General features: G+C 54.9%; 2 long non-coding RNA genes across 2 annotated transcripts in view; both read right to left on the bottom strand.

Annotated features, from left to right (window-relative positions):
* LOC145530003 (uncharacterized) overlaps positions 1–294 on the bottom strand; it is a 270,063-nt gene extending 269,769 nt beyond the window's left edge. Inside the window, exon 1 of the long non-coding RNA XR_014071399.1 lies at positions 183–294. This is a non-coding gene — a long non-coding RNA (uncharacterized LOC145530003). The remainder of the gene's footprint in view (positions 1–182) is intronic.
* A 5,691-nt stretch (positions 295–5,985) lies between these two features.
* The window catches only part of LOC145530008 (uncharacterized), an 86,257-nt gene continuing 75,582 nt past the window's right edge, over positions 5,986–16,660 (bottom strand). The window contains exons 11-12 of the long non-coding RNA XR_014071405.1: positions 15,496–15,607; positions 5,986–7,950 (exon numbers count right to left, since the gene is read on the bottom strand). This is a non-coding gene — a long non-coding RNA (uncharacterized LOC145530008). The remainder of the gene's footprint in view (positions 7,951–15,495; positions 15,608–16,660) is intronic.

Here is a 16,660-nt window from a genome sequence, read left to right as displayed (position 1 = left end):
TGGCCCGAAGAGATATCTCCTGAATCCAGATTAAGCTGGAGTCTCCCAGGCTCATCTGGCATGTCTTCCCTGAAGTCTGCCAAAACCCACACCCTTGCATTTCCAGGGACTCCCCTTAGCCAGCTGGGCAGAAAACCCAGCATGGTTCAAACAAGCTGACAGACAAGCGGGAGAGGACTCACGGGCAGACAGCCTCCCTCAGGTCTCGGGTGGAGCTCTGGGACCACAGCAGCAGCGGGCCATCCCAGCCCCTGGGCTCAGCAGCGCCCTCATTCTCAGGCCGGCGGCTCTGCCCTGAGGGGAGCAGGAAGGTCACCAACTGCCGCAGGCGGACCTCAAGCCCCTCCCACTGCTGGAGCCTGACCTCCCCCGGCCCCACCCCTTCCCCTACCCCAGCAGAACGAGAGCTCGTCTTCCCCTGGCTTCCAACGTGAGGCCCGGCCCCGGGCCCCGATTGGGCACTGCCCCAGTCCGGAGCCAATCACAGTGGCCAGGGAGGTGGAACGCACCGATTGGCCAGGGCCAGGTCATGTGACCATACTCCCCAGGAAACTCAAATATTACCAAGATTCCCTAACAAACCAATGAACAAAATTATCCAGTAAAGGCAAACCGTACTTTTTAATGAGGCCAATGTCACAGAAAAAAAAAAAAATCCTTCACAATGAACTGCTCAAGGAAGCTACTAAATAAGCTTTCAGAAAAGTTAAGACGTTTTTTTTTTTTTTTTAATAGGGTGACGGAGAGCTATACCTTTCCCATCTATGTGAATTTAGGTTTAAACTAGATTTCCCTCGGCTATTATATAAGACAAAAAACCCCACATCACCCCCTTTCACTCCCCCCACCCCCAAAAAGTGTTTTAGTCTATTGAATTTTTGTGTCCTCAGTTGTGTCTGATTCACGGCAACTCACGAACTCTACACAGCCAGGCTCTTCCGTCCATGGAATTCAGGGCAATTTTTTTCTGTCACAGCAAATGCCCACCCTGGGTGATCCAAAGGCAAGGGCTCAGAGGCTCCTGAGAGACTAACTCCTTTCAGCTGAGCACAGAGCTGGCTCCTCACTGGGATGCCTGTGGCCTGGGGCTCCCAGAGGGGAGAGCAGCACTCGCCCCACCGTGTGGTCACTGCTGGAAGTGCAGGCTGCTCCTCACTCCCCCTTGACAGTGTCCCTGAGGGCAGAACAGTGTGAATCTACTCAAGGTGGAAACGCAAACTCCGATGCAACCAAACTTCCCACAAGGTCTCCAAAACCACTCAGGAACAGGGAATTGGAAACTGCAGGGCATGACATGAATGGAGATGGAGACTTGACACCTTACACCGAGTTCACTTCCAGTTATCCCTAGACAAAGTTTCCATGAAAACTTGTCACAAATCTAGAAGAACAATGAGCAGAAACCGGACACGTGCTTTGAGTCTTCACACACAAAACAAAAAGGCAGCCCACAAAACAACCCAGAGAATACAGTGGACTTTGCAAAATCAAAGATATCTACTGTGGGAAAGACCTCATTACAAAAGCAAAAGACAGGTCATACATCGCGAGACGAATGAGTGGAAACACAAAGCTTCTCAAGGATGTGTCTCCAAACAGTCAAAGAACACCAACACGACAAGCCTGTGAAAACTAGGGAAAGGTCTGAAGGGACACCAGACTGAGGAAGACACACACAGAGTATCCCGGATGATGTCCAGCACTGAGGGCCTGAAGAAACAACAGTCTAGTTGCACTCCCTCAGGCCTGTGTGACCCTGGATGAGGCCTCTGTTTCCCGGTGGCTCTGAGAGATGGACAGGGAGGAAGGGGAAGAGAAATCACTTGCATTTCTAATACTCACAGCAAAGTCTTCCAATGAGAAGGGAATTATCACCCCCACTGACAATGCCATTCACTGAAGTGATACCCACGAGTCCATCTAACCCAGAAGGGAAGGAAGGACCTGTTCTCACAAAACGGCGAGAGACGGAAGAAGGAAGATCAAGCCCACACCAACCACTGGAAAGAGAAGCTGTGCTCAGGGCTTGAAAGAATTCCTATTGGGAAAATGATGTCACAGCCCCACAAGGCAATCCACAGCTTCGATGCTATTCCTCCCAAAATGCCAATGCATTTTCGCACCGAACAAAGAATTGCAAAAGGGGTACGGAAACAGAAAAGAGCCTAAATTGTCAATACAATCCGACGAAAAAGCCCCGATACGGACATCCAAGGTTGTGTGAAAGGAAATTAGACGACCAAACTAGGATCCTCAGGAGAGTATCGGAGAAGGCGATGGCGACCCACTCCAGTACTCTTGCCTGGAAAACGCCCTGGACGGAGGAGCCTGGTAGGCTGCAGGCCATGGGGTCGCGCAGAGTCAGACACGACTGAAATGACTTAGGCGCAGCGGCAGCAGCAGGACAGTATGCTATTGGGAATACAACAACACACACAGATCCAGATCGATGGAATAAAGTTGAGGGTCCAGAAACAAACCCCGGCATCCATGGTCAACTCATCTCTGACACAAAAGGGGAGAATATCCAAATGGGAACGAGAAAGCCTCTTCAATAAATGTCCATGGGAAAACCAGACAGCTACATCTGAAGAACGCTATTGGTTTTGATCTCACACCACCTCAATATCGGGGAAAAACCTCACCCTAAAGACTGATGTCATGAGACAGCTAGAAAGAAGCGTAGGTCAAAGGCTCCTTAACATCAGAGTCTCCTTGCCATTTGCTGGGCGGAGGTAGAAATGGGTCTCTTCAAGTAAGGGAAAGAGGAAAACGAAGTACGCCAATGGGTTTCCATCCAATGGAACCTCTTCACAACAGAGAAGCTAAGCATTCAGAAATGCAAAAGATGGGAAACGGAACATGAGAGACTCCTTGCAAGTGGTGTATCTGAGAAGGGGTTCATATGGAAAGAGACGAAGAATGCACAGCACTCAGATTCCAAGAAACACCACCACCACCCTTGACCCTTCCCCCATGACCAACTCCGACCTAAAGCCTTTCTCTCCCTCTAACCTATCCCTAAAACATAACCCTCATCTAATCATATACATGTGCATTCCTAGCATCCATCCATCCACACACGAGAGAGAAAGAGGAAGACACAGACTGAATCGAGAAGGGAAAAGAGAGGGACACAGACAGAGAGAGACACGGAACCAAAGAGAGGAAAGGAGTCGACGGTCCAGACTTTTCATCAATCTGTCTCGAAGGTAGAAGCAATGACAGCGCCCATCCACCCCAGAAGGGGGAAAAGGACGGAAGGTTTGGAGAGGAAAAGACAAGAACGCAGGGAGCCATTAGAAGCTCAGCCACCCGCAGAAGCCGAGCTGGGACACTTGAACAGAATCTCAATGGAAACAGAGGACCAGAAAGTTGGCTACTCTTTTCTATAAGAGAGGGAGACCTTCGAGTCTTCCTTTCGCGCCTCCAACTTGGATGCGGGGTCTCAAAACACTCAGGAGGGGGAGTGCCTTTTCCTGGGTACCACGGCGCATCCAGGCCTCGTTCTGCCCCATTCTGTGCTGTGTCAGCCCTGGATGGAGTCTTTCTTTCTGAAGTCTCAGCGCACAAGCTCCACGTGATATCGGCCCCAGGTGGAAAGGCATGGAGCTGCTCGTAGGCCGACAGACCTAGGAAGCAGATGGGAGAATGACCCCCACTCTCCAGATGGAGAGACTGGGGAAACCCTGAGGGGCATACGCTTGTCCAGGGCCACACCACTTATGAGAAGAAGGAGCCTGGTCTGAGAGCAGCGGGGTCCTCGGAGCTCAGGCCCTGGCTGCACCCAGGCCTCCCCAGGGCTGTGGGCTGGGCTGTGTGGCTGTCACTGTGCCTGCACATGGCCTAAGGGGGGTGGTCGAGCAGTCAGAAACCCAGAGATTCCCTTGGGAAGTTTTGGGGAAGGGACCTCAGCACGAACCCCAGGAAATGATGTCACCTGCCGGCAACAGAACCCAACAGAACCCGCAACCCGTGTATCCAGGCCTCCAGAGCGGAGAGGAGCCCCCAGCCAGATCACTTGCTGCCAGGATGTTCTGCTGTTTGCCCCTGCCCAGAGGCCGGGGCCTCAGGAGAGCTCACAGGCAGTGTGCGTGGGCACCCTGTCGACGTTGGCTCAGGGCACCCCCGAGAGGCCTCTGGCCCTTTGCCCGGAGAAACAGAAAGGTAACACGGGGAGCCCCAGGCCGGGCCAGCCCACCTCTCCCATGCCACCCGGAAACACCGGGTCCTTTGCCTGTGTGTGTGGATGCGGGTTTCTCGGGGTGTGTCTCCCTCAAGGAAGCCCAGGCGGATGTGGGGTCAGAAGCCTGCGGGCAAGTTGTGTCCACACCCCAGGGGAGAGCAGGCTGGCTGGGATGGGGAGAGTGCGGGCAGCGCCGGCCGCCCAGGCTGGCCTCACACCCTCAGGTGGGTCTCTTTCCTCCCGGGTGGGGATCTGAGCAGACACACGTCTCTGACCCTTCTGGGAAGAGAAGTTCGAGCAGGCAGAAGCAGCGGCTCCACTGGCCAGGCCCAGCTCGGAAAAGTCCCAGCATGGCTGGCTGACGGTCACTGTCGTTGCAGAGCTTCCCACGTGATGAGGCCGAGGACAGGGACACCCCGTCCACCTCCCGGAGGGAGGGGTCGGAGCACCACCCCCCCGCCCCTGAGGCCCAGTGCAGGCTCCAGGTGAGCGTGCCCACGGAGGCATCAGCCCCACCGGGGGCGAAGCGGAGGCGGGGAAGGCCTGCTGCCGAGACACCACACAGGATACACCCGGCGGCCCAGTCTGAGGCTGCCACGGAGCTCAGCACACCCGGCTCCGACCCAGAGTCCCGAGAACCCCAGCCTCTGAGGCAGCAGGAGGACCTGGAGCCCAGCACGCCAGAGCACAGAGGTGAGGACGCTGGGGCTGGTGCACGGGAGTGTGTGGGGAGGGGGTGCTGAGCTACACAGGGACGAGTCCCCGAAAGATGCTGCTGGGCCTGCAGCAAGCGCTGGCCTCACACCCCCACCCCCTTCTTGCACACTTCAGTCCCAAAAGACATCCGACCCTGGGTATTCTTTGGGAATCTCTTGGAAGCTTTCTGTCCCGGGATACGCACATGCCAAGGCTGGCCTGTGGGCAAACTTTGCTTCTCCCCCAGCTCTAGCACTGGCCTCCAACTGGAACCAGGCTCCACTTCCCAGACCTGTCCCTACAGAGGTGGTGGCTCCAGGTGCAGGACCCAGGGATCCACCGAGGGCAGATGGAGAACCGAGACTTGCCCTCGCAGAGACACCAGGCCAGCTGGGTTCTGGCCAGCACACCGGGCAGATCGGATCTCCGTGCCTGCAGGACCCCCAGCCCCAGGCACTGATGTCCCACCCCCTCAGCCAGAACCTCCACCTCCACGTGCACCTGTACCTGCTCGGGCTTTGGCAGGAGAACCCGAGGCAGAGGAGGAGTCACCGCCTCGGCAGGGAGAGCCTGCCCTGGCTCCCGCGCAACACCCAGACGCCGACGATGACTCACCCACCCCTGCAGGAAGAACGAGCCCCCGCTCTGGACAGAGACCCAGAGCCCTTGCCGGAAACACCACGTCCAGGGGAGCGGTCGGCTCTGCCGCCTCCATCCCTGTCGGCTCACCGTGGACGCTGTCAACTCGGTCTGCCCCCAGGGGACATGGAGTTCCTTTCCCCTGAACTGCTTTGCATTTGGTTTGTTTCCACCTTTCTGGTGATGTTTTATTTTTTGTATGGTTTCCTGTATTTTTGTTGGTTAAGTTGGGAACTTGTTGGTTAAGTTAGTAAACTTTTTCATCATTGTTGCAATTTGGGAACACTGTTGTGTAACTCTGGTGATACTGTGTTACCATCACCACTTCGTGGTTTCAGACCCGTTTGATCTTTATGCCCCACCCCCCAACAAAGCCTGGATTCAAGGCAAGCACGCCCTGTTCATCCCTCCCCCCGATCCTGAACACAATTTCAGCTTTTCTTTCTGCATTCCTTCCTATATTCTTGGTGTCCCCAATCAATGACTCTCAGTGAAATGACTGAAGGAGTTTCTTTCGGACTCTCCACCTACTGTAAGACTCCATTGGAGAGTTCTCATTTTTATGTCATTTGAACTAGCCTTTGATAGCTGACAGGACGGTGTACGTCCTTTCAAGATATCATGTGCCAAACGAAGCCCTTTTGGCAAATGCCATCATTATCTCCAGGCAGGCATTGCTGTTTGAAGGGTGACATCTCAGCCAGAAGGCAGAGGCTGAGCTCCTCTTGTTGCACCAGCTCCCAAAAGAAGCCAAGAAAGGGAGCTGGAACAACAAACCACCCCAACGCCCAGGAAAGCGTTCTTCACGACAGAAGGCTAGAAAATGACCCAACAACCTTGTGGCCCAGAACCCCTCTAGAAAAATCACTGTTCCATAAAAAAGAGAAACACGTGGGAAGTTCCAAGGAGAGGCAATGCCCATGGCCAGTGTACTTTAGAGACGGCCTGACCGCTCCGGGGAAGACACGCACCGACGGAACCCCTTGGGAAACAGCAGTGAGAGTCCTCACCGTCGTAAGGGTTTCCTCTGGGGACAACCTGCCCTGGGCACCACATGAGGGAGCAGACCGGCTTCTCTTCCTCTGCTCCCACACCATTCACTCATGAAGGCAGCTCAGGTGTTCTCATGCCCTGCCTGCCTGCCTGCCTGCCTGCCTGGCTCATCCGTGAGCTGTGACCACCTCCAGGGCAGGACTCCACCTTCTCCTCTCTGTGTACCGTGAATCTGCACACAGTGGGCTTTCAGAACCTTAGGAGACTTGAGCCATTCCCACTCGAGCCAGAACCCTCCCCAGGAAGGAAAACGGCTGTGGGGTCATTTTGGCCCCAGCACTGGTTCCGAAAGCCTGGCGGCTCCTACAGCCTCTACGGTGTGAAGAGGGAGGTCCCTTTTGACAGAGCTTTCCGGCTGTCAGATCTAAGCTGTTGTTTCACTGTCAGCTGTGTCTCTTCCGTTGCAGCCAGGTGGGCCACGCTGCTCCAAAGGGGCTCACAAGCTGAGTGGCAAGGGAGGTATTGAGAGGACAGGGATGGCTACAACGTGCTGCAAACTGAGTGAGGGTCCCCACAATCCTCAGCAAAGGTCTGTGGTGTGCAAGTGGGGAGTAGAGGGCCCCCAAGTTCCAAAGGAAGGGAGGTACTCGGGAGCTAAAGCCCTTGGCTGCTGTGGTAGCAGCTGCAGATGGCAGCTCGTCCACAGTGCACTTCGAATGAGGTCATATGAGCGGGACTCTGGAAATGGCTCCGAAATCAAGAGAAAGGGGTCAGGGTATGTGGGAATCCGGCGGGGGTGGGGGGTGGATGAAGGAAGGTGTCCTTCCTCTCTCCAGTGCAATTTGGTTTGGTGAGTCTCAAAGCTACCAGATGGCACTTCCCAAGTCAGGCCCCCGCAGGAATCAGGGTGGGCTGCGTGCCTCGGCGCCTGCTACAGGGACAAGCCACACCAGTGGCCTCCCTGAGCTCAAATGGCCGGATCTGGGGGTTCTGTCTGGGTGCACACCTCCTTGCTCTGGCCAAGTTCCCCCCTTCTCTGAGCACCAGCTTCATCCTCTCGAATGAGGACATCGATTGCTACCTTGGCACGTTACTCTCTTCATCCTGTGAAGACTCATTAGGCTTATCCTACAATTACTAGCTGGCCCGAAGAGATATCTCCTGAATCCAGATTAAGCTGGAGTCTCCCAGGCTCATCTGGCATGTCTTCCCTGAAGTCTGCCAAAACCCACACCCTTGCATTTCCAGGGACTCCCCTTAGCCAGCTGGGCAGAAAACCCAGCATGGTTCAAACAAGCTGACAGACAAGCGGGAGAGGACTCACGGGCAGACGGCCTCCCTCAGGTCTCGGGTGGAGCTCTGGGACCACAGCAGCAGCGGGCCATCCCAGCCCCTGGGCTCAGCAGCGCCCTCATTCTCAGGCCGGCGGCTCTGCCCTGAGGGGAGCAGGAAGGTCACCAACTGCCGCAGGCGGACCTCAAGCCCCTCCCACTGCTGGAGCCTGACCTCCCCCGGCCCCACCCCTTCCCCTACCCCAGCAGAACGAGAGCTCGTCTTCCCCTGGCTTCCAACGTGAGGCCCGGCCCCGGGCCCCGATTGGGCACTGCCCCAGTCCGGAGCCAATCACAGTGGCCAGGGAGGTGGAACGCACCGATTGGCCAGGGCCAGGTCATGTGACCATACTCCCCAGGAAACTCAAATATTACCAAGATTCCCTAACAAACCAATGAACAAAATTATCCAGTAAAGGCAAACCGTACTTTTTAATGAGGCCAATGTCACAGAAAAAAAAAAAAATCCTTCACAATGAACTGCTCAAGGAAGCTACTAAATAAGCTTTCAGAAAAGTTAAGACGTTTTTTTTTTTTTTTTTAATAGGGTGACGGAGAGCTATACCTTTCCCATCTATGTGAATTTAGGTTTAAACTAGATTTCCCTCGGCTATTATATAAGACAAAAAACCCCACATCACCCCCTTTCACTCCCCCCACCCCCAAAAAGTGTTTTAGTCTATTGAATTTTTGTGTCCTCAGTTGTGTCTGATTCACGGCAACTCACGAACTCTACACAGCCAGGCTCTTCCGTCCATGGAATTCAGGGCAATTTTTTTCTGTCACAGCAAATGCCCACCCTGGGTGATCCAAAGGCAAGGGCTCAGAGGCTCCTGAGAGACTAACTCCTTTCAGCTGAGCACAGAGCTGGCTCCTCACTGGGATGCCTGTGGCCTGGGGCTCCCAGAGGGGAGAGCAGCACTCGCCCCACCGTGTGGTCACTGCTGGAAGTGCAGGCTGCTCCTCACTCCCCCTTGACAGTGTCCCTGAGGGCAGAACAGTGTGAATCTACTCAAGGTGGAAACGCAAACTCCGATGCAACCAAACTTCCCACAAGGTCTCCAAAACCACTCAGGAACAGGGAATTGGAAACTGCAGGGCATGACATGAATGGAGATGGAGACTTGACACCTTACACCGAGTTCACTTCCAGTTATCCCTAGACAAAGTTTCCATGAAAACTTGTCACAAATCTAGAAGAACAATGAGCAGAAACCGGACACGTGCTTTGAGTCTTCACACACAAAACAAAAAGGCAGCCCACAAAACAACCCAGAGAATACAGTGGACTTTGCAAAATCAAAGATATCTACTGTGGGAAAGACCTCATTACAAAAGCAAAAGACAGGTCATACATCGCGAGACGAATGAGTGGAAACACAAAGCTTCTCAAGGATGTGTCTCCAAACAGTCAAAGAACACCAACACGACAAGCCTGTGAAAACTAGGGAAAGGTCTGAAGGGACACCAGACTGAGGAAGACACACACAGAGTATCCCGGATGATGTCCAGCACTGAGGGCCTGAAGAAACAACAGTCTAGTTGCACTCCCTCAGGCCTGTGTGACCCTGGATGAGGCCTCTGTTTCCCGGTGGCTCTGAGAGATGGACAGGGAGGAAGGGGAAGAGAAATCACTTGCATTTCTAATACTCACAGCAAAGTCTTCCAATGAGAAGGGAATTATCACCCCCACTGACAATGCCATTCACTGAAGTGATACCCACGAGTCCATCTAACCCAGAAGGGAAGGAAGGACCTGTTCTCACAAAACGGCGAGAGACGGAAGAAGGAAGATCAAGCCCACACCAACCACTGGAAAGAGAAGCTGTGCTCAGGGCTTGAAAGAATTCCTATTGGGAAAATGATGTCACAGCCCCACAAGGCAATCCACAGCTTCGATGCTATTCCTCCCAAAATGCCAATGCATTTTCGCACCGAACAAAGAATTGCAAAAGGGGTACGGAAACAGAAAAGAGCCTAAATTGTCAATACAATCCGACGAAAAAGCCCCGATACGGACATCCAAGGTTGTGTGAAAGGAAATTAGACGACCAAACTAGGATCCTCAGGAGAGTATCGGAGAAGGCGATGGCGACCCACTCCAGTACTCTTGCCTGGAAAACGCCCTGGACGGAGGAGCCTGGTAGGCTGCAGGCCATGGGGTCGCGCAGAGTCAGACACGACTGAAATGACTTAGGCGCAGCGGCAGCAGCAGGACAGTATGCTATTGGGAATACAACAACACACACAGATCCAGATCGATGGAATAAAGTTGAGGGTCCAGAAACAAACCCCGGCATCCATGGTCAACTCATCTCTGACACAAAAGGGGAGAATATCCAAATGGGAACGAGAAAGCCTCTTCAATAAATGTCCATGGGAAAACCAGACAGCTACATCTGAAGAACGCTATTGGTTTTGATCTCACACCACCTCAATATCGGGGAAAAACCTCACCCTAAAGACTGATGTCATGAGACAGCTAGAAAGAAGCGTAGGTCAAAGGCTCCTTAACATCAGAGTCTCCTTGCCATTTGCTGGGCGGAGGTAGAAATGGGTCTCTTCAAGTAAGGGAAAGAGGAAAACGAAGTACGCCAATGGGTTTCCATCCAATGGAACCTCTTCACAACAGAGAAGCTAAGCATTCAGAAATGCAAAAGATGGGAAACGGAACATGAGAGACTCCTTGCAAGTGGTGTATCTGAGAAGGGGTTCATATGGAAAGAGACGAAGAATGCACAGCACTCAGATTCCAAGAAACACCACCACCACCCTTGACCCTTCCCCCATGACCAACTCCGACCTAAAGCCTTTCTCTCCCTCTAACCTATCCCTAAAACATAACCCTCATCTAATCATATACATGTGCATTCCTAGCATCCATCCATCCACACACGAGAGAGAAAGAGGAAGACACAGACTGAATCGAGAAGGGAAAAGAGAGGGACACAGACAGAGAGAGACACGGAACCAAAGAGAGGAAAGGAGTCGACGGTCCAGACTTTTCATCAATCTGTCTCGAAGGTAGAAGCAATGACAGCGCCCATCCACCCCAGAAGGGGGAAAAGGACGGAAGGTTTGGAGAGGAAAAGACAAGAACGCAGGGAGCCATTAGAAGCTCAGCCACCCGCAGAAGCCGAGCTGGGACACTTGAACAGAATCTCAATGGAAACAGAGGACCAGAAAGTTGGCTACTCTTTTCTATAAGAGAGGGAGACCTTCGAGTCTTCCTTTCGCGCCTCCAACTTGGATGCGGGGTCTCAAAACACTCAGGAGGGGGAGTGCCTTTTCCTGGGTACCACGGCGCATCCAGGCCTCGTTCTGCCCCATTCTGTGCTGTGTCAGCCCTGGATGGAGTCTTTCTTTCTGAAGTCTCAGCGCACAAGCTCCACGTGATATCGGCCCCAGGTGGAAAGGCATGGAGCTGCTCGTAGGCCGACAGACCTAGGAAGCAGATGGGAGAATGACCCCCACTCTCCAGATGGAGAGACTGGGGAAACCCTGAGGGGCATACGCTTGTCCAGGGCCACACCACTTATGAGAAGAAGGAGCCTGGTCTGAGAGCAGCGGGGTCCTCGGAGCTCAGGCCCTGGCTGCACCCAGGCCTCCCCAGGGCTGTGGGCTGGGCTGTGTGGCTGTCACTGTGCCTGCACATGGCCTAAGGGGGGTGGTCGAGCAGTCAGAAACCCAGAGATTCCCTTGGGAAGTTTTGGGGAAGGGACCTCAGCACGAACCCCAGGAAATGATGTCACCTGCCGGCAACAGAACCCAACAGAACCCGCAACCCGTGTATCCAGGCCTCCAGAGCGGAGAGGAGCCCCCAGCCAGATCACTTGCTGCCAGGATGTTCTGCTGTTTGCCCCTGCCCAGAGGCCGGGGCCTCAGGAGAGCTCACAGGCAGTGTGCGTGGGCACCCTGTCGACGTTGGCTCAGGGCACCCCCGAGAGGCCTCTGGCCCTTTGCCCGGAGAAACAGAAAGGTAACACGGGGAGCCCCAGGCCGGGCCAGCCCACCTCTCCCATGCCACCCGGAAACACCGGGTCCTTTGCCTGTGTGTGTGGATGCGGGTTTCTCGGGGTGTGTCTCCCTCAAGGAAGCCCAGGCGGATGTGGGGTCAGAAGCCTGCGGGCAAGTTGTGTCCACACCCCAGGGGAGAGCAGGCTGGCTGGGATGGGGAGAGTGCGGGCAGCGCCGGCCGCCCAGGCTGGCCTCACACCCTCAGGTGGGTCTCTTTCCTCCCGGGTGGGGATCTGAGCAGACACACGTCTCTGACCCTTCTGGGAAGAGAAGTTCGAGCAGGCAGAAGCAGCGGCTCCACTGGCCAGGCCCAGCTCGGAAAAGTCCCAGCATGGCTGGCTGACGGTCACTGTCGTTGCAGAGCTTCCCACGTGATGAGGCCGAGGACGGGGACACCCCGTCCACCTCCCGGAGGGAGGGGTCGGAGCACCACCCCCCCGCCCCTGAGGCCCAGTGCAGGCTCCAGGTGAGCGTGCCCACGGAGGCATCAGCCCCACCGGGGGCGAAGCGGAGGCGGGGAAGGCCTGCTGCCGAGACACCACACAGGATACACCCGGCGGCCCAGTCTGAGGCTGCCACGGAGCTCAGCACACCCGGCTCCGACCCAGAGTCCCGAGAACCCCAGCCTCTGAGGCAGCAGGAGGACCTGGAGCCCAGCACGCCAGAGCACAGAGGTGAGGACGCTGGGGCTGGTGCACGGGAGTGTGTGGGGAGGGGGTGCTGAGCTACACAGGGACGAGTCCCCGAAAGATGCTGCTGGGCCTGCAGCAAGCGCTGGCCTCACACCCCCACCCCCTTCTTGCACACTTCAGTCCCAAAAGACATCCGACCCTGGGTATTCTTTGGGAATCTCTTGGAAGCTTTCTGTCCCGGGATACGCACATGCCAAGGCTGGCCTGTGGGCAAACTTTGCTTCTCCCCCAGCTCTAGCACTGGCCTCCAACTGGAACCAGGCTCCACTTCCCAGACCTGTCCCTACAGAGGTGGTGGCTCCAGGTGCAGGACCCAGGGATCCACCGAGGGCAGATGGAGAACCGAGACTTGCCCTCGCAGAGACACCAGGCCAGCTGGGTTCTGGCCAGCACACCGGGCAGATCGGATCTCCGTGCCTGCAGGACCCCCAGCCCCAGGCACTGATGTCCCACCCCCTCAGCCAGAACCTCCACCTCCACGTGCACCTGTACCTGCTCGGGCTTTGGCAGGAGAACCCGAGGCAGAGGAGGAGTCACCGCCTCGGCAGGGAGAGCCTGCCCTGGCTCCCGCGCAACACCCAGACGCCGACGATGACTCACCCACCCCTGCAGGAAGAACGAGCCCCCGCTCTGGACAGAGACCCAGAGCCCTTGCCGGAAACACCACGTCCAGGGGAGCGGTCGGCTCTGCCGCCTCCATCCCTGTCGGCTCACCGTGGACGCTGTCAACTCGGTCTGCCCCCAGGGGACATGGAGTTCCTTTCCCCTGAACTGCTTTGCATTTGGTTTGTTTCCACCTTTCTGGTGATGTTTTATTTTTTGTATGGTTTCCTGTATTTTTGTTGGTTAAGTTGGGAACTTGTTGGTTAAGTTAGTAAACTTTTTCATCATTGTTGCAATTTGGGAACACTGTTGTGTAACTCTGGTGATACTGTGTTACCATCACCACTTTGTGGTTTCAGACCCGTTTGATCTTTATGCCCCACCCCCCAACAAAGCCTGGATTCAAGGCAAGCACGCCCTGTTCATCCCTCCCCCCGATCCTGAACACAATTTCATCTTTTCTTTCTGCATTCCTTCCTATATTCTTGGTGTCCCCAATCAATGACTCTCAGTGAAATGACTGAAGGAGTTTCTTTCGGACTCTCCACCTACTGTAAGACTCCATTGGAGAGTTCTCATTTTTATGTCATTTGAACTAGCCTTTGATAGCTGACAGGACGGTGTACGTCCTTTCAAGATATCATGTGCCAAACGAAGCCCTTTTGGCAAATGCCATCATTATCTCCAGGCAGGCATTGCTGTTTGAAGGGTGACATCTCAGCCAGAAGGCAGAGGCTGAGCTCCTCTTGTTGCACCAGCTCCCAAAAGAAGCCAAGAAAGGGAGCTGGAACAACAAACCACCCCAACGCCCAGGAAAGCGTTCTTCACGACAGAAGGCTAGAAAATGACCCAACAACCTTGTGGCCCAGAACCCCTCTAGAAAAATCACTGTTCCATAAAAAAGAGAAACACGTGGGAAGTTCCAAGGAGAGGCAATGCCCATGGCCAGTGTACTTTAGAGACGGCCTGACCGCTCCGGGGAAGACACGCACCGACGGAACCCCTTGGGAAACAGCAGTGAGAGTCCTCACCGTCGTAAGGGTTTCCTCTGGGGACAACCTGCCCTGGGCACCACATGAGGGAGCAGACCGGCTTCTCTTCCTCTGCTCCCACACCATTCACTCATGAAGGCAGCTCAGGTGTTCTCATGCCCTGCCTGCCTGCCTGCCTGCCTGCCTGGCTCATCCGTGAGCTGTGACCACCTCCAGGGCAGGACTCCACCTTCTCCTCTCTGTGTACCGTGAATCTGCACACAGTGGGCTTTCAGAACCTTAGGAGACTTGAGCCATTCCCACTCGAGCCAGAACCCTCCCCAGGAAGGAAAACGGCTGTGGGGTCATTTTGGCCCCAGCACTGGTTCCGAAAGCCTGGCGGCTCCTACAGCCTCTACGGTGTGAAGAGGGAGGTCCCTTTTGACAGAGCTTTCCGGCTGTCAGATCTAAGCTGTTGTTTCACTGTCAGCTGTGTCTCTTCCGTTGCAGCCAGGTGGGCCACGCTGCTCCAAAGGGGCTCACAAGCTGAGTGGCAAGGGAGGTATTGAGAGGACAGGGATGGCTACAACGTGCTGCAAACTGAGTGAGGGTCCCCACAATCCTCAGCAAAGGTCTGTGGTGTGCAAGTGGGGAGTAGAGGGCCCCCAAGTTCCAAAGGAAGGGAGGTACTCGGGAGCTAAAGCCCTTGGCTGCTGTGGTAGCAGCTGCAGATGGCAGCTCGTCCACAGTGCACTTCGAATGAGGTCATATGAGCGGGACTCTGGAAATGGCTCCGAAATCAAGAGAAAGGGGTCAGGGTATGTGGGAATCCGGCGGGGGTGGGGGGTGGATGAAGGAAGGTGTCCTTCCTCTCTCCAGTGCAATTTGGTTTGGTGAGTCTCAAAGCTACCAGATGGCACTTCCCAAGTCAGGCCCCCGCAGGAATCAGGGTGGGCTGCGTGCCTCGGCGCCTGCTACAGGGACAAGCCACACCAGTGGCCTCCCTGAGCTCAAATGGCCAGATCTGGGGGTTCTGTCTGGGTGCACACCTCCTTGCTCTGGCCAAGTTCCCCCCTTCTCTGAGCACCAGCTTCATCCTCTCGAATGAGGACATCGATTGCTACCTTGGCACGTTACTCTCTTCATCCTGTGAAGACTCATTAGGCTTATCCTACAATTACTAGCTGGCCCGAAGAGATATCTCCTGAATCCAGATTAAGCTGGAGTCTCCCAGGCTCATCTGGCATGTCTTCCCTGAAGTCTGCCAAAACCCACACCCTTGCATTTCCAGGGACTCCCCTTAGCCAGCTGGGCAGAAAACCCAGCATGGTTCAAACAAGCTGACAGACAAGCGGGAGAGGACTCACGGGCAGACGGCCTCCCTCAGGTCTCGGGTGGAGCTCTGGGACCACAGCAGCAGCGGGCCATCCCAGCCCCTGGGCTCAGCAGCGCCCTCATTCTCAGGCCGGCGGCTCTGCCCTGAGGGGAGCAGGAAGGTCACCAACTGCCGCAGGCGGACCTCAAGCCCCTCCCACTGCTGGAGCCTGACCTCCCCCGGCCCCACCCCTTCCCCTACCCCAGCAGAACGAGAGCTCGTCTTCCCCTGGCTTCCAACGTGAGGCCCGGCCCCGGGCCCCGATTGGGCACTGCCCCAGTCCGGAGCCAATCACAGTGGCCAGGGAGGTGGAACGCACCGATTGGCCAGGGCCAGGTCATGTGACCATACTCCCCAGGAAACTCAAATATTACCAAGATTCCCTAACAAACCAATGAACAAAATTATCCAGTAAAGGCAAACCGTACTTTTTAATGAGGCCAATGTCACAGAAAAAAAAAAAAATCCTTCACAATGAACTGCTCAAGGAAGCTACTAAATAAGCTTTCAGAAAAGTTAAGACGTTTTTTTTTTTTTTTAATAGGGTGACGGAGAGCTATACCTTTCCCATCTATGTGAATTTAGGTTTAAACTAGATTTCCCTCGGCTATTATATAAGACAAAAAACCCCACATCACCCCCTTTCACTCCCCCCACCCCCAAAAAGTGTTTTAGTCTATTGAATTTTTGTGTCCTCAGTTGTGTCTGATTCACGGCAACTCACGAACTCTACACAGCCAGGCTCTTCCGTCCATGGAATTCAGGGCAATTTTTTTCTGTCACAGCAAATGCCCACCCTGGGTGATCCAAAGGCAAGGGCTCAGAGGCTCCTGAGAGACTAACTCCTTTCAGCTGAGCACAGAGCTGGCTCCTCACTGGGATGCCTGTGGCCTGGGGCTCCCAGAGGGGAGAGCAGCACTCGCCCCACCGTGTGGTCACTGCTGGAAGTGCAGGCTGCTCCTCACTCCCCCTTGACAGTGTCCCTGAGGGCAGAACAGTGTGAATCTACTCAAGGTGGAAACGCAAACTCCGATGCAACCAAACTTCCCACAAGGTCTCCAAAACCACTCAGGAACAGGGAATTGGAAACTGCAGGGCATGACATGAATGGAGATGGAGACTTGACACCTTACACCGAGTTCACTTCCAGTTATCCC

This window comes from Giraffa tippelskirchi, chromosome 12, assembly GCF_054371585.1.
Source record: "Giraffa tippelskirchi isolate mGirTip1 chromosome 12, T2T-mGirTip1v1.2.pri, whole genome shotgun sequence".
Taxonomy (NCBI): domain Eukaryota; kingdom Metazoa; phylum Chordata; class Mammalia; order Artiodactyla; family Giraffidae; genus Giraffa; species Giraffa tippelskirchi.
Note: the sequence above shows the minus strand (reverse complement) of the source record. Positions and strands in the feature narration are given on the sequence as shown.